At 48.5% G+C, this 17860-nt stretch overlaps 1 protein-coding gene across 2 annotated transcripts in view; it reads left to right on the top strand.

Annotated features, from left to right (window-relative positions):
- Positions 1-17860, top strand: part of Mpped1 (metallophosphoesterase domain containing 1) — a 65764-nt gene that overhangs the window by 23482 nt on the left and 24422 nt on the right. The window lies entirely within an intron of this gene.

Below are 17860 nucleotides of genomic sequence, written 5' to 3'. Positions count from 1 at the left end.
CATCTTCTGGCCGTGACCTAACCTTTGTCACTGGGTCTGTGCCCATTCTCCTCTTCTTGTAAGGACCCTGTCTTATGGGATTAAGTCTCCCCTCTGGGACCTCATTTTATCTTAATTACCTCTTAAAGGCCCAGTCCCCAAACACAGTCATACTCTCAAGAGGTGGAATGGGTGGGGCCCAGTTCAGCACACACAGTGGTCAGCACCATCACTCGCTAGAGCCATTGTCTTTCCCATCATGCTTTGCCAGATGTTATAAGTGCCTTGCCTCAGTTGGAAAAGGGTGCTTTCCAATTTGATGCAGGGAGCACCGAGAGCAGCACTTCCCTTCCATCACGCTGTCCCCCCATGGTGCATTACCCTCCCCCTCCCTGCCACACCTGCTCGGAAGATCTCAAGTCCACCCCTCTCTCCAACTTGAAGTCTGTAAGCGCTAGCTTCCGGTGTTTTCATTGTTGCGTTTATCTCCTGAAGCTGCTGTAACAGATTGCCGTAACCCGTTGGGTTTGACCCAACAGGAACTGATCTGTTCCCAGTTCTGGAAGCGGCAAATGTAAAACCTGCATGTCAACAGGGCTGCTGTTCCCTCCCAGGGCTGCGGTGGGACGAGGGTGGGGGAACCTTGGGGCTTTCTGGTGCTTGTGGCCAGCTTTGGACTTCCTTGCTTGTGACCACAAGCTCTTGGTTGTTTTTATTTATTTATTTATTATTAATTAATTAATTAATTAATTAATTTTGGTTTTGTTTGTTTTTGTAAAAATACACAGTTTTCCTTCCTCCATTCCAATCTGGATGTTGTTTGTGAGTGTGTACATTGTGTGTGTGTGTGTGTGTGTGTGTGTGTGTGTGAGATGCATGAACGTGGGTGTTCAGAGACAGTGGCATGGGTATGGAGGTCAGAGGGCAACCTCAGGTCTCAGCTGCCAGTCCTCACTTTCCACCTGGAGAATGGTCTTTGTTGTTCATTTCTTTGTTTTTCCGCTGTGTGCCCTGGGCAAACTGGCTATGAGCTCCCAGGAGTCTCTGTCTCCCGACTCAGTAGGACTGCTGGGATTGTAGATGCTCCGGCCACTGAACCATCTCTTCCAGCCCGGTGCAGTCTGGGTGCTCTCGTGTCTTGTTCTTGCTCAATTGCACTGGCTGGAACCTCGAGTACAAGGCTGACTATGATTGACAGAGTGGACACCTTGTCCCTTCCATGGCGATGTTAGTGGCATCTTAATGACAGGAGGTTTATAGATGTTCTGTGTCAAGTGAGATGGCCCCTTTGCTGTTCCCAGTTTAAGTGTTCAGCATCATGAAAGGATATTGGATTTTGTCACATTTTTCTGTATCTGTTAAGACGATTGTGTGGGGGTGTCTGTCCCAGTGAGTATTATGACACATTACATTGATTGGTGTGCATTGAATCAACCTTGCATCCCTGGGACAAATCCCATTTGATCAGGTGTAAATGCTTTCTGTGTGTTGCTAGGTTTGAGCTGGTCATATTTTAAGTTTTGTTTTTATTAAATTTTTAAATCATGTGTATATATGTGTGTGTATGTGTGTTTGTGAGTGCAGGTGCCTGAACAGGCCAGAAGAGGGCGCTGGATCCCCCGAGCTGGAGTTACAGCTGGTTGTATATTGCCTGATGCAGGTGGTGGGAACCAAACTCAGGTCCTCTGGAAGAGCAGTACATGCTTTTAGGCCCGGAGCCATTTCTCCAGCTCCTAACCTAGCAGTATCTTATTGACATCTTGACACTCTGAAAGGACACAGTCTGTCGTTTTCTTGTGATTATCTTTGTCTGGTTTGATCTATGGGCCACATAGTAAGTTGGAAAGTGTCCCCTTCTTTGTGTTCGTCAGGATTGGTGTTAGTTTCTCTTGTGTTGTGTACATCCCAGTGAGGCTGTCTGGCACTTGGCTTTTGATCGTTACACAATCCTTTCTTCTCTCTAGTAACACTTCATCTGATGTTGGGGAAGCCATTTCAATGCTCTTTCGGTTATTGGGGCACGGTGTGTCTTCTTCTATCCTTTCATTTTTATCTTTTTAAAAAAATTTTTCCATTGAAATTTTCTCCTAGCCTGGTGTGGTCACTCATGCTTATAATCTCAACTCTTGGGAGACAGAAGCAGAAGAAATGCTATGAGTTTGGGGTCAGCCAGTGTTACAGAGTGAAACCCCAGTCCCAAGCAAACAAACAAATGAGAAAAGAAAAAAAAAGGATGTCTCCTATAAGCAGCCTGTAATTGTCTTTAAAAAGTTCTGTTCTTCTAATCCCAGCCTTTTGACTGTAGTTTCTAAGCACTTTATATTTAATACAATCACTGCTAGGGGGTTAATCTTCATTTTCTATCATCTCAGTCTCTTCCTCGCCCCCTTTCTCCCGTTTACACATTCATTTACAATAAACAGTGTTTTCTGGTTTATCATTCTACAGCTGTCCCCCTGACCTGTGGTTTCCCTCACCTGCAGTCGAGAGGCATCATCGTGGCTCATTGGTCCTCCACGGGAAGTGTAACTGGGCCATATGGTAGTTCTATCTTAGTTTCCATGCTGATTTCCATAGCGACTGCATCATTTACATCAGCAGCGTAGGGCTCTTCTTTCGCCATATCCTCACCAGTATTTGTCACTATTATTGTTGTTGTTTTAAGACAGGATCACTCAAACTTTGTAGCCCTGACTTTTCTGGGACTTTCTGCCCCCTGAGTGCTGGGATTACAAGTGTGTACCACCATGTCCAGGTTATTAATTTTTAAAATAGCTATTCTGACTGGAGTGAGGTAGAATCTCAATGAAATTTTAATTTGCATTTATCTGATGGCTATTAAAGATGAATTTTTTAATGTATTTTTTGTGTAAGAGTGTTGTGCTTGTGTGTATGATATATACACGTGGGTGTGTGCTGGTGCTCACACCTATGCACAAGTGTGGAGGCCAGAGGATGCCATCAGGTGTCATGTTCTGTCATTCTACACCCTGTTCCTTGGAGACAGGGTCTCGCTGAATCTGGAGTTAGGCATCAGCAATCCAATCGTCTCTACCTCACCCATCTGTCTAGCTCTATAGGCATGTATGCCCGATGCTTTATGGGTGCTGGGAGATCCAAACCCTGACCCCCATACTGTGCAGCAAGCACTCTTGCCGCTGATCTCTCTCTCCAACCTGTGTTCGTATTTTCTTGGAGGGAGTGTCTGCTCAGATCATTCGCCCCTCTAAGAACCAGGCTATGTGTTTTTGCTGATGGCTTCCTACAGTTCGATCCTCTGGATATCAGGTTATGTGTTTTGCTTATGGCTTCCTACAGTTCGATCCTCTGGATATCGGGTTATGTGTATTGCTCATGGCTTCCTACCGTTCGATCCTCCGGATATCAGTTGTCTGTCTAATGAATAACCAGCAAGGATGAGTCCCACCCTGTGAGCTGTCTCTTCACTCTTTTGATTGTTTTCTTTACTGTGTGAGGAGCTTTTTGGTTTGTTATAATTCTGCTCACCAATTCTTTTATTTCTAGACAGAAATTTTTTTGCCCCAGTCAGTATCTCTAAGTGTCCCCCCTCCCGCTCTCCCCCGCATCGGTTTCAAAGTTTTATTCTCTGCGTGTAGATGTCTAGTTTCCCCAGCATCTTCTTTTCTCTAACATGCGTCCTCTGTCACATGTGTCAAGAATCCAAAGGCGGCAGCTGCATAGATTGCGTTTGGGGCCTTTCTGGTGTTCCGCTGGTTTACCGGTCTGTCTGTACCAGTACTTACCATTTTCACTAGGGCTCTGTAGTACGGGTTGAAGTCGGGTTCTGTGCTGCCCCTGGCTGTGCTTTTCTTGCTTACGGTCGCCTCGACTCTCTGTCTTTTGTCATATGAGTTTCAGGATTTCCTTTTCTAGTTCTGTGAAGAAAGTCATCAAAGTCTTTATGGGGATGGCACTGACTCTGTAGACTGCTTTTGGTAACATAACCACTGAGCTGGGGAGAGGGCATCATGGATGAAATGATTCGCGTGCAAGCACAGGACCAGGGTTCAGATCCTCAATGCCCGCATAAATGCCACAGTGTGTGGTCCACATATTCCCAGTGCTCAGGAGGTGGAAAAAGGATCTCTGGAGCCAGCGGGCTAGCTTAGCTGGATCGGTGAGCTCTGGGTTCAAACGAGAGACTCTGCCTCAAAATATAAGATGGAGAGTGATCAAGGAAGACACCTAACATTAGCCTCTGGCAACTACATGCACATGGACACGCACGTCTGTTCACATGTATGTGTACCTGCACATGTAAACACACATAGGTACACCCACAAACACATGCCAGAGATGTCGTTGGAATTTTGATGAGAATTACATTGAATCTGTAGATGGCTGTTGGTAATATGGCCATTTAAACAATATTAATTCTCCCGGTCCAGGAGCCTGGGATGTCTTCCCATCCTCTCAGGTCCTCTTCAATTTCTTACTTTTATAGATTTCATCACTGAAGTCTTTCATATGTACAGTTTGGTTTTTCCTAGGTAGTTTGTTGAACAAGATTGTTTTCCTGTTTTTTTTCCTCTCAGCACATTTATTATTGGTGTATAGAAAAGTCAACAATTAAAAAATACTTTTAGAATTATTTATTTATTTGTGTGTGTGTGTGTGTGTGTGTGTGTGTGTGTGTGTGTGTGTGTATGCTTGCCATAGTGCATATGCAGAGGTCAGAGGAACAATTTGTGAGAAACTGAACTCAGGTCCTCAGACTTGGCAGCAAGCGCCACTGAGCCCACTTGCCAGCCCCACTTACAGATTTTTGCAAGTTGATCTTGTGTCCTGCTGGCTTTCTGGATTTGTTCATCAGTTTTAAGAGTCTCCTGGTGGAGTATTTAGGTACCTCTAGGTGCAGTAGATACCAACTTCAAACAGGGATCACACGACTTCCTTGTTGCCTATTTTTAGCCCCTTTATTTATTCTTCTAGGTTGGGTGCTCTGGCGAAAAGTAGGAATGGTAGGAGTGGACACCTTAGACTTGTTCCTCCATGGTTTTCAAGGAAAGTTTTTCTGTTTTCACCTATTTGAATATGTCTAACAAAACATTGGCTAGACATGTGCTCTGTATAGCTTTGATTATATTGAAGTATAATTCTTCTTTAGCTCCCTCTGAGCTTTTATCATGAAGGGGTATTGAATTTTGTCAAAAAGCCTTTTCTGCAGCTGACATGGTCATGTGATGTTTGTCCTTGATTCTTTTTATGTGTTGTGTCATATGCATATAACTCATTTGCGTATGTCGAACCATCCTTGCGCCCTGGAACGAGTCACCTTGGTCATGATCTTCTTAATGTGCTGTTGGGTTCAATTTGCAAAGTGTTTTATTGAGAAGTTTTGCATCTTTGAGGATATTGATCTATAGTTTCTTTTATTGTTTTGCCTGTATCCAGCTTGGGTTCTGTCTTAGTATTCTATTGCTGCAAACTAATGCCTTGACCACAGCAACTCTTTTAAAGGAAAACATTTAATTGGGGCTGGCTTACAGTTTCAGAGGTTTAGTCCATTATCATCATGGCTGGGAGCATGGCAGCTTGCAGACAGACATGGTGCTGGAGAAGGAACTGAGGGTTCTACATCTGAATCCTCAGGCAGCAGGAAGAAGAGAGAGCCACTGGGCCTGGCTTAGGCTTCTGAAAGCTCAAAGCCCATCCCACAGTGACCCACTTCCTTTAACAAGGCCATACCTCCTGATCCCTCTCCAGTAGTGCCTAATGACTGACAATTCAAATATATGAGCCTATGGGGCCATTTCTATTCAATCCATCACAGGTCTGAAGGCAGTGCTGTTTTCCTGGATTAAGTTTCAAAGCACTCCATCCCTTTCTGGTCTGTGGAGGAGTTTGAGGCCCAGCAGTATGCATTTTTCTTTAAAGATTGAGTGGAATTCAGCAGTGAATCTACCCAGTTATGGCTTTTCTTTATTGGGAGACATTTTAAAATAACAGTTTCAATCTCATTGCTTATTATCCCTCTTTTTTTTAGTAGTTTCAATCCTCTTGGCTCAATTTTGGAAGATCACATGTATCTAGATTTTTTTCATGTCTTCTAGTATAATTTCTGAAAAATATTTCTTAATAGACCTGTGGCGTTCATCTTTGCCAACAACCAATTCTTCGATTTCTTGTATTGTTCCTTTATTCACTATTTATTTCTTTTCTCATGTTTATAATTTCTTTTCTTGATGATTTTGGTCTTTTTTTTCTTATTTCTCTGAGACCTGGAGAAGTATGACCCAGACCAGCATTCAACAAAAAGACACAAGAGTTAAATTACCTTGTAGATCAAATGGACCTAAAAGACATTGATAGAATATTCCACCCAAAACCATAGAGGACACATTCTTTTAATCTGCTAATGGAACATTATTCCAAAATGGATCATATTTTACTGTGAAGCATCATTGCAAATATTGTGTGTGTGTGTGTGTGTGTGTGTGTGTGTGTGTGTGTGTGTGTGAATAGGCCAGAGGCCAACCTTGGGTATCACTCTTCAGGAGCTATCAACTTTGTTTTTTAAACTGGCCTGCAGCTTGCTAGTTAGGCCAGTGAGCCCAAGATCCTCCCTAGACTCCGCCTCTCCATTGCTGAATTACAAACACACACAGATATGCCCAACTGTTTCCCCTTCCCCACTTTTTTCTTCCTTAACATGGGCTCTGGTGATCAAACTCAGGTCCTTAAGCTTGTGTGAGTTGTTTATTGACTGAGCCATATCCCCAGCCCAGCAAAGCCAGTTCTAAGAGGGACATTTATATAAGTACTTAATCCACAACACTAGAGAGATCTCACAAAACATAGGTGAATGATGCTCTGCTGTCTCCAGGGGCTGCCAAGACCCACCTTTGAACCTGATTCAGAACAACCCTAATGCTCGACCCTCAGAACCACCGAGGAGCCAGCCAGTGCAGGTTCATGGTGCACCTGTCTTTACATCAGTGTGATCTGTGACACAGCTTCAGTTTTGTTTGGAGACGGTCTCATGTAGCCAAGTGCTTTCATTTCGTTTTCTGCAGACGTGATAAAATACCCTGACAAAAGCAACTGGAGGGAGGATTTTTTTTTTCCCCTTTGGGCTTTACCATTTCAGATGACAATCCGTCATGGAGAAAGTCAAGGCAAGAACTTGAAACTTTCAGTCCCAACCCATCCCATCAGGAGCAGAGAACAATGGACTGAGACATGTGTGTCTTCCACTCAGTGTGCTTTCTTTATCCCCAGGCAGCTTAGAGTCCCCTTCCTAGGGAATGGTGCCGCCCATGGTGGGCAGGTATTACCCACCTCAATTGATGTAAGCAAGATAACCACCCATAGATTTGCCCACGGGCCAACCTGACAACTCTAGATTGTGTCAAGTTGACAGTTAAGACTAACCACCCCACCTAGGCTGGCCTCAAATTTCCTATGTAGCGGAGGATGGCCTCAAACTCCTGATCCTCCTGCATCCGACTCCTGAGTGCTGGAAATACAGATGTGTACCACCATGCCCAGCTTTCATTCTGGCTTTTGAGCGACAGGCAAAGCAGATGAGAGGCCAGTCTGTCTGTGGACGAAGTTACAAAGTGGACGGTGAACTTCTTTTTATTTAATTGAAATGGTGTTTGCTTTCTGGCAGTATCACAAAGTCCCCCAAGGCTTACGATCAAGGCAGTGGTCCCTGCATGACACCTCCCCTTCCCGATGCCCACCCCCGGCTTCTGCTTTAAAGCACCTTTACTTATTTTTTTAGTTTTGAGATTATAATTTGATTACAACATTTCTCCCTGCAGCTCCTCCCACATACCTGCCCCCGACTCTCCTTCAAACTCACGGCCTCTTTTCACTAATTGTTATTGCATGCATTTATGTATATCCGTACACATTCCTAAACATAACCTTGTGTGTATGTTTTTAGGGCTGACTATTTAGCACTGGACAAACAGTTGGGCGCTCTGCCCTGGGGAAGGCCACCTCTCCCGTTCCCAGCTTTTCTCGGTTGCCTATAGCTCTTTGTGTAGGGTTGAAGCCTCGTGGGATTTTCCCATCCAGTTTGGCTTGTCCACTGGTATCATCCTTGTTCAGCTCACATTTGGGCAGCCATGTTGGTGAGACTTTATGGGTATAGCTTCTGATATTACTAGGGGACACAATCTCCCAGCAAACTCCCTGATGCCCTGGCCCTTACAATCTTTCTGTCCCTCTTCCAGAATGTCTCCTGAGCCTTAGGAAGCACTTGTCTCTTTTAGGCACAGTTGGGAACTGCTACTTCTGATATTCCCATTTCAGATATCACTTTAGCATTTGTTATGACTAGCAATGGTGCTTTAGAAATGGGGCCTCTGTACCTTTGTCTTGAGCATGGTTGGATGCGCATTGTGAAACATCTTGCTTTCCCCAAAGCAGCTGACTGTCGTGTGTGTGTGTGTGTGTGTGTGTGTGTGTGTGTATGTGTGTGTGTGTGTGTAGCTGCTGCAGCTCAATATCATCACCCTCAGCATCCATTGAACAAGGACACACACACTGAGTGCCTATTGGGTACCAAGCTCCACACTGGGCTTTGTCTCACAGAGAGCTTGAAATGTCCCTGGATGATGTGGGGTGGGGATGGTGGGTTAACTCAGCCTTCTTTTCTTGCTTGCTTCCCCTGGAGCAAGGTCTGTACCTGCCTGGACTTCGTGAGGCCCATCCTGGCGTCTCCTTTTACCCTCTCCTCACCTTGCCCCATCCAGGTCTGAGGTCAGCTCTCCAGGGCTGTGGCCACATCTTGTTAGCAGCTCCCCGCTTCCTGCTCTCTGTGCGGTTTCCTTGGCTCAGCCCAGGTGGTCTGCTCATGCATCTTTGTAGCTTCCAGACCTCTGTTCTTTCAAGAGTTGTCTTTTATCCTTGGCTGAGCTTTGTTAAGCTCGGGGAGTGTCAGCATCAGCAGAGAGGAACATGAATGTGCCCGGTGTTCTGCCCTATGGAAGGGGCTTTCAGTTGGCCTGTTCCACCTGTACAACTGCCTGGAGGGTCTCGGGGAGCTGAGAGGGTCCTCGGCATTCAGGATCTTTGCTCCATCTCCAATGCAACATTTGGGGAAACAGAGTCTCTGGAAGATTGCAAGGTGAGATAGTTGCAGAGCTGAACTGGTCCCTCTTCCTGAGCCCTAGGCTCTCTCTCCATAGCCTCACAGTGCCAGCTCCACATGGGACTTCATGCCTACCCCTAGCATGGAAACTAGTACGTTTTCCAGACTGCCACCAGAATGACCAAGCACATCTTAGCCATGGTGCTCACCATCTGTGGCCACCATTTGACCTTCTGGAATGCCCTCTGCCCTTCGCTGGGGACACTTTTGTGAACTCATCTGATCTTACTGGCTTTGGTTATCTGTTGTATGGGGATGGTAATAGCACATTCATTCATGTGTGTTGGGCCCTTGCTCGATACCAAACCCTGCACTGGGCATGTAGAGAAGTGTGGGGCAGGGGCCATCTCTGAAGGAGTGAGATGTGAGTTTTTTTTTGTGGAAGCCCAGTCCCAGGAATGGTTGGAGAGGGCTTGCACGGGAAGGCAGCTTGGGAAGAGCAACACTGATGGACACAGGGTGAATCAGAAAGAGGGGCTGGAAGGAAAGGGTGTCTGAGGTGCATGGATCAGGATATACAGGTGACCCAGAGGTGAGGCGTCTGATTGGATGGGGAGTCAGGACAGAACAGCCCCAGTGGCCACCACAGTCTCAACACAAGTGCCATTGTCACCAACTGTGCTGGGTGGCTTTTTGTTGATTTGACACATTTGGAAATGAGGAACCTCAGTAGAGAAGCTGCCCCCACCAGACTGGTCTATGGGAAAGCCCCTGGTGTGTTTTCTTTATAAATGACTGATGTGGGAGGGGCCACCCCTGGGCAGGTGGTCCAGGGTCATATAAAAAAGCAGGCTGAGCAAGCCATGAGAACAAGCCGGTCAGCAGCATCCCTCCACAGTCTCTGCTTCAGTTCCTGCCTCCAGGTTCCTGCCCTGCTTGAGTTCCCGCCTTGGCTTCCCTCAGTGAACTGTGACCCAGGATACATAAGCCAGGTGACCCCCATCCCCATCCCCCAGGTTGCTTTTAGTCTGTGCTTTATCACAGCAGTAGGAAATCCAGTGAGGACACCAGCCCTCCCAAGGCCACTACAGGTCTTTTGTGAATGTGCCTGGGCACCTATGCTCTGCCAGATCATGGCTTCTGGGGATACAGGGGACCCCACAGACTCCTTTCATCTGTGGGGAGCCTTATGAAGGGGTGTGGAAGCATAGGCACCCTTCATCCTGACGTGGTCCACACTGTGGTAGCACCAGAAACATACAATTGAAGACGGCTAGGACTGAGTGTCCCTGTTTGAAAAACATTTCCCAGGGAAAACAAATGTTGGAAAGTTAAACATTTGGGCTATTAGTGCGGAACAGAAGAAAAGCCGCATTTGCCTTTTAAATATGGGCACCAGTGTGGCACAGTGGTTCCAGAAGCATCCCACGCAGGACCCGCAGGAGCCATTGGTGCCTGCAGTAGGGCCAGCCTGCAGTCTAGAAGAGCAGGTGCTGTGCCAGCACACATCCGTCCACAGCGATGTCTTTGCAGCGGGAAGCTGAGGGTGAGTGCGGGTCCCTGAGCCTCTCTCTGCTACCCTGGGTAATGCTGGGACTTTTGGGAGCCTCTGGTTTTAACCTCCACTGTCTTGGCTCCCATTTCTGGGCTGTGTAGTGGATGACAGTACTGAATTCCCCAGAGAACCCCGAGATCCGATACCATCAGCCGATGTCCAGGATGTGTCCAGGATTGGCTTTTCTGTGCTCTGATATATTGATACCTTGGAGTCTCACCGGCTGCAGAGATGGACTTGGCCAGGGTTAGCAGCAGCCTTCCATAGGCAAACCGAACACACAACCCCTTTGCGGGGCTCTCAGCTGGGACCTCTCTCCACTTGCCCTGATTATCCAAGGTGCCATACTGTGAGGAACAGCTCCTATGCCCCAGAATTAGCCACTGCTGAGGCTCTTGTCCACATTTCTACTTCATCTCCTGACGGGCTGAGCTTCCCTGTTGGTCCTGGGGCGGCATGGCATGCTTCTTGCACTTAAGCAACTGAATGCCCTTTGTGCTTCTGACTTATACGGCTGATAGACCAAGTCTTGGGTGGGGAAAACTTGTGACTCTGTGTCTTCACTGGCACACGATGAGCTTAGTGAGCATCCAGGTTACAGGTGAGGGTGCCGAAGGCCCCTCTTTGATCAGCCAGCCAATGGGAGGTAGAGATGGGATTGTACTCCACAGCCTGGTACCCTGCCCTCCTGCCTTCCTCTGCATGCTGGGGACTGTGGTCCTTGCTTGCAAAGGATGTCAAGATGCATCAAATATACATTGCTAATCCTGGTGCCTGGCCCAGAGAGGTCACTACAGGGCTGCAGGCATATCCTCTGTCTCTTGGGCCCTGCTCCCATGCTCTCCTGCCTGTCCAGGTCACACATGGGATTCCCTTCACCTTACATCACTGGCCCACATTGTCTACACTGCGTGCATGGCCCTATGACTTGGTGGTCGCTGGCAGCTTGTTGGCTGATTTCAGAGCTAGCTTTTTTACAGTGTTCCCCTAGACTGTGCACCACGCTCCGCCGTCTGCTAACTTGAATCGCCCAGACATTGGCAAGCGTTTAAACACAGAACTGTCAGCGACGCACTAAAAATGCAATCAGAGATCGTTACACCGTCCCTTCATCCCACCCCCCTCTGCTGTGTTCTGTGAGACGGGGAATGGGCAGGGAGAAAAGCAGTAAGTGGGCATTTTCCTGATTGTCATTGTGTTTAGAGCACAGTAAAACCCCGCTGGGCGCAATGCGCCACTCCGGGACCGGCACTGATAGTGCAGAAATATGCACGCCTCTCGTTGAGTGTGGAGATCATGCCGTGTGGAGGAAGTACTTCCTGTGGGATGGGACATGTTAGCAGTAAAGGATGGTAGCCTCTTTGGAGGGAGATTAATGTCAGGACTTACAAAGCAGGCTCTCCCAGGAGTCCCCCAGCAGGTTCTGTGCACCCCAACCTGGCTGCCCTTGGAAGCTTTGTGCGGATGCTCTTGGACTCCATGGCTCTGGCAAATGAAAAGGAAAAAACACACGTCACCCTCATCTGCTCTCCTGATTGACAGTTCATGGTCTCTTTACCCACTGAGAAACCGGCAGCTAGCAAATGCCAGGATCTCGAGTAAGCTGGAAGATGGCTTCTGGGTGGATAGCTGAGTGTCACCTTGCTGACATGGTAGGGTGTGCCCACCAGTTCCGAAAAGCCAGGGGTAGAGGCTGGTTTTGAGGTCAAGGGTTGGGGGTGAGCATTCCAATGCACTCCGCAAGGCCACCTGGTATGTCTCCTACTGTGGGGCTTATGATATTCTTCAAACCACTGCCCTATTCTTCTTGAATGTCCCCATAGCCTTTCCTGTCTCTCAAAAAACCACCCTGGGACTCATCCCAGTAGAGACTGGCTGTGGTGGTCCTGATAGCCTCATGTATCTGAATGCTTAGTCACCAGAGAATGGAACTCTTTGATAGGATTGGAAGGATTAGGAGGTGTGGCCTTGATGGAGGAACTGTGTCACTGGGGGTGGGCTTTGAGGTTTCCAAAGCCCATGTCAGGCCCAGTCACTCCCTGCTGCCTTCCAGTCAGAATGTAGGACTCTCAGCTCCTTCTCCAGCATCATGTCTGCCTGCATGCTGCCATGCTCCCTACGATGATAATGGACTAAACCTCTGAAACTGTAAGCCAGGCCCAATTAAATGCTTTCTTTTGTAAGAGTTGCCTTGGTCATGGTGTCTCTTCATGGCAACAGAACAGTGACTGAGACACTGTCATCAGGACACTGTCTGAGCAGGAGGCCAGGGTTCAAGACCTAGGTCTCCACTGTCTCACTGTGTGACCTTCAGCAACTCCATGTTCTCTCTGAGGCTTAGCTTTCTACTCTGTCCCGCAAAGGGCATGGACCTCTGCAGGTCACTAAACTGCTCTTGTCATCTTTGGGGCCTTAGAAGGAAGTCTTCCAGGGGCTGCAGCACAGAAGGCCTGGACTCGAGTTTCTAGAAGAGTCCAACTTCAATGAAGAACATGGGCTTCCAGCCTAGCATGCATTTGGACGGGCTGACCAGAGCCTCAGCTGCCTCTGGGCTGAGGAAGACAGGGAAGAAGAAAAGGCATTTGGACTTTATCTGCCACCCTGAGCCTGGCCAGCTGTCCAAGCCATTCACTCCCTCGAGCTGCCCCCAGCTGGGACCTTCCAATGGCTGCCTCTTCTGCCTTCCTGCATGTGCCATCCCCTGGCTCCACAGGGTGACAGTGTGACCTGGTCTTAGATGGTGTGACCCAATCACTTCCACCTCTGCTTGTGGAACATCCCCACCCCAGGGGGTCATGCTCCTCTCTGGGCACTGGAGGGTCCCCGGCTGTCAGACCTCTTCTCTGCTGTGGGTGGGTGGGGGTCAGGGGTTTGCAGCAGCTGGGCCCTGGGGTGGGGTACACTCACTTCTCTGTGTGCAGGTAGAGGGTGGGAAGGCGGTGCTGCCCGAGAATGCTTTTGCCACGAGCTTCTGGAATCTTAACCACACTCAGATTGGTGAGAGGTTCTGGGTTGTGGGACTGGAGAACAAACCCGTGACGAGGGGTCATAGCCCTAGAACAGAGGAGGGGGCTTCACCCAAGTCAGTGATGACGAGGCCATTGAAGAGCCTTAGTTCGGCCTCCATTCTTCCCATCTGCCACAGATGGACAGTTAAGATGGATGAAGGAAGGAAGTCTGAAAGCTATCCCCTGGCAGGAACAGTTGGAGGGCAGGGAGGATCCAGAAAAACGGAGATCATTTTGATATGAAGGAAACAATCATAGCTATCTCAGGGTGGACGGATTGATAAATGTATCCCTCCACCCATCTCTCCACTCATCTACCTATTTGTCCGTCTACCCACCCACCCACCCACCCATGCATGTAAAATCATTTAGACACCTTTCAATCACCCACCCTTACACATGCGCCCCACCACCTACCATTCACCTACCCATTTACTCTTTCACCCACCCACCAATCCACTTATCCATCCTCCCTCTCACCCCCTACCTACCCACTCATCCATTCACTGTCCACCCCTAATTATCCACCCAGCTACTCATTCACCCACCAGTTACCCACTCACTCATTTTATCTGGTCATCCATCTGCCCATCCATCCATCCATCCATCCATCCATCCATCCATCCATCCATCCATCCATCCACCCTCTCACCCTTCCGCCTACTCACCCACCCATTCACCCACCCACCTGCTGAGAGACAAGGCAGCATGATGGCTCAGAATGTACCTCCATGCTGTCACACGTGCCCAGTGTCTGCTGCCCTCCATGTTTTTCAGTAACTCAGTTGCTGACTTGTCTTAGGCTTAGGCAAGCCAAACCATTTCCCTCGGATGTCAAAAGGGAAGGAAAACGCTTAGAGTCTGTGGAGGTCACGGGCAGCTGGTGAACTGCCAAGTCCAACTGACCACCCAGACTGATGTACTCATGGCTAGACCTCCATCTTGTTGATGGGAGTAGGTGTTCCACCCTGGGAAGGTCCAGCTCCGGCCTGGGTGTGGGAGGTAATTCTTTGTGCCCTGTCATCATGATGGGAGAATGTGTTCTTCAGCTCTCCTTGTCTGCTGGTGGGAACCCCTGAGGGGAGCTGACAGCTTCCTGCACACCCAGCCCCCCAGGGAGTCACCGCTGCAGAAGCAAATGGAATTGTGCAGTTGGTGTAATTTGCTGATTTGCTTAAGTAGCACCCCCAGTTAGAGACATGACAGGAATCCATTAGCGTGGCTCCGCCCCCAGCTTCACCGGCACTGGAAGTGGGATGGATGGGTGGTGAGACGTGGAAGCTAGGATGAGTCAGGGATGCAGGCAGCCAGCGGTGGCCCCCTGTCCACCCTGCTGGATTCTCTTGTCACCTGGTCTGGTCCTTGTCCTGTGCTTGGGGGAGGGCTGGTGAGGCTCCCAGGCTGACTCTGGTGGCCTTGAAGGACTCTGAGTCAGTGACCCAGAGGTACCGAGTTGGTCAACACTTGTAACATCGCCCCTGTACCTGAGCCATGGGGCCCCTCCGTCTACTGGGTTTAGCTCCGAGGCCCTCAGATATGGAGTGGACTTGATGACATCTACCTTGGATGGCTCTGTGGGGAATGAAGATCTCGATGGCACTCGGGCAACTGTCCAGGGCAGGGGGTCTGTATTGCTCTTCCCTGCTGCTCTGTCCACTCTGTCCCCAGCTCTGTCCCCATCACTCAGCTCCAGTGCAGCAGGTGGCTTTACTCACCAGACTTACGCTGGGAACAGAGATGGGTGGAGCTAACATGTTCACTCCCCTGATTCTGGGGCTTCCCACCAGGGGCTAGGTTGTAGTAAACCTCAGGATTGAGCTTGGGGTCTCCCATCTCCCACAGCTTCACTGGAAACTCCCAGGCCAGGGCACAGTTATTGCAAGGCTCCGAACCCCAAATGCCTGTGTCTGTGGACAGCACCTCAAAATGAGTGAATTGGACTCTGAGAGGATAGGATTGATGGGGACTGGAGAAAATGGGTATCTTCATCCTGTCTAAGGGGATACATAGACAATACTTCATGACTGCACCAGGAGCACCACACGTTAATAACAATAAAGTAACAATAATAATAACGAAATAAGAAGTGAAGTTTTATTGGGAATCTCTCAAATTTTTATTTCTGGCAACAAATTCAATTAAAAAGCAAAGTAGTACCAAGCTAAATATATCTGGGAGGAGGGAGAGATGGGACTTGTAGCTTCTAGTGTACAAATTCTGTCTCAGAGAAGTGAATTTGTTTTTCCTTTTGAATATCAAAAGGTTTTGTCCATTTCCATTCAGTGTGTTCTGTGGTGCCAGAGATTTCTCAAGTGTTCCTGTTCCCATCTTATGTGTGAGGAAACTGAGGCACGGTGGGGTGCCAAGCCCCACAAGGGGTTAATGGTGGAGCTGAGCTGTGGACTCAGACCTGTCCTGGTACCATGGCTTCCTAGAGCTGATAAACAGGCTTGGGGGCATCGAGTCAGTGTGCAAATCAGGCATGTGTGCACCTCTGGGTTCCCCCACTGCCACACTGCCAGACAGAGAGTCAGTGGCTGCACACAGCGCTTTGCCTTGACTGTCAGGCATGTGGCTGAGCAGATTGTATAGGTCTCAGCTGGGTGGGCTTGGGAAAGTGTGTCACTGTTGTGTTGTGTCAGGGGGAGCTGGGGAGTTCCTGCTGGAGAATCCCTTTTAAAAACTCTCCACTCAGGCAAAATTATAGAAAAGAATTTCAGGATGAATCAGTGAGGAGCAGAGTCAGGGTTTATTAGGAGATTTGAGATTGTGGGTATGGGCCTATGAGTGCAGCAACTACAGAGGCCAGCAGAGGGCATCAGATCCACTGGGGCTGAAGTCATAGGCAACTGTAAGCCTCCAGATGTGGGTGCTGGGGACAGCACTGAGGTTCCCTGGAAGGGCAGAAGCATTTTTTTAACTGCTGCGCCATCTCTCCAGCCCCTAGAAGATGTTTTGACAGTTTTAAGTATGGGTATTAGAGAGGAGTGTGTAACTTGGGAAAAAGATAGTGTGCAATACTGTATCCCAGGTGTGGGTATGTGTTAGGAGGGAGAGAGAGGGAGAGGGAGAGAGAAAAAAGTGGGGGAGAGGGAGGAGGGAAGGAGAGAGAGTGAGTTGACCTTAACTGTCTTTGTGGTAGTCATGTATGATTTAGCGGCTTCTGAAGTTCATCTCCAAAGGCTTCTAAGGGTCTCTCTCTCTCTCTCTGACTTCAGAGGGTGGTTTGTGAAATACAGTAGATAGGATTATGGTTGATAAGGTAAAGCCCTGGGTCACAAGGGTTACACAGGGAGTTGAGAGTTGTTTTCACTGTGAACAAAGTTAATCGCCTTGTTAGTGAGATTCCCAGGAAACTGCAGGTCACACGCGGAAAGAAATAAGGGCATGTTCCAGATCACATGCACGGGCTTTGAGCACAGCTCGCTGCCACTTTAACATGATTTGAAGTATCTCTATGTGGAAGGAACACTGACTATGTGGGCAACCTTGATCCTCAGCTGTCAAGAAGCTTCAAACAGACCTGGTGGGTGAGGGGCTAGGGTGGGTGAGGGGCTAGGGTGGGTGAGGGGCTCCTTCCCATTCCTCTGTCCCCTGAATTTTTCACCTTTCTGTCTTGCCTGGGTTATGCAGCAGTGAATGCGTGGAGTCACATGATATCACATATCACAAGGCCCTAAGCCTGATCTGCCTGTCTTGGCTCTCATCTGAGGCTGGGACCAGCCTTCTTCCCAGAATGCACATGGCGGCTGAGTCTTAACAGGGTTGTTGAATCTGATTCCAGATCCTGAGTGTGGGTTGCTCTGAAGACAGGCAGCAGACCAAACTTGGTTCTTCTGGGAATGCTCACACATAGGTTGCATGCGTGTTTGCATTTGCATGTGTGAGTATGTGTGTGCGTGTGTGTGTGTGCGTGTGCGTGTGCGTGAGTGTGTGTGTGTGTGTGTGTGTGTACATAGGCCAGAGGTCAGTCTCCAAGTCATTTCTCTGGCGTTCTCTGCCTTGATTTTTAAAATTTTTTTGGGCAGGATGTATCATTGACCTGGAGCTCATTAGGGGGGCTAGACTGGTAAGCTGGTGAGCCCAGGGACCCACCCCTCTCCACTTCCTCAGGACTGGGATTACAAGGGTGTGCTACCAGACCTGGATTTAAAAACAACACAGCAGCATGGGTTGTGGAGCTGGAGCAAAGCAAACAATCAGTTAAGCTATCTCCACAGCCCAGCATCTCATGTTTTATCCACCCAGGGC

Source organism: Peromyscus eremicus, chromosome 20 (assembly GCF_949786415.1).
Source record: "Peromyscus eremicus chromosome 20, PerEre_H2_v1, whole genome shotgun sequence".
Classification (NCBI taxonomy): domain Eukaryota; kingdom Metazoa; phylum Chordata; class Mammalia; order Rodentia; family Cricetidae; genus Peromyscus; species Peromyscus eremicus.
Note: the sequence above shows the minus strand (reverse complement) of the source record. Positions and strands in the feature narration are given on the sequence as shown.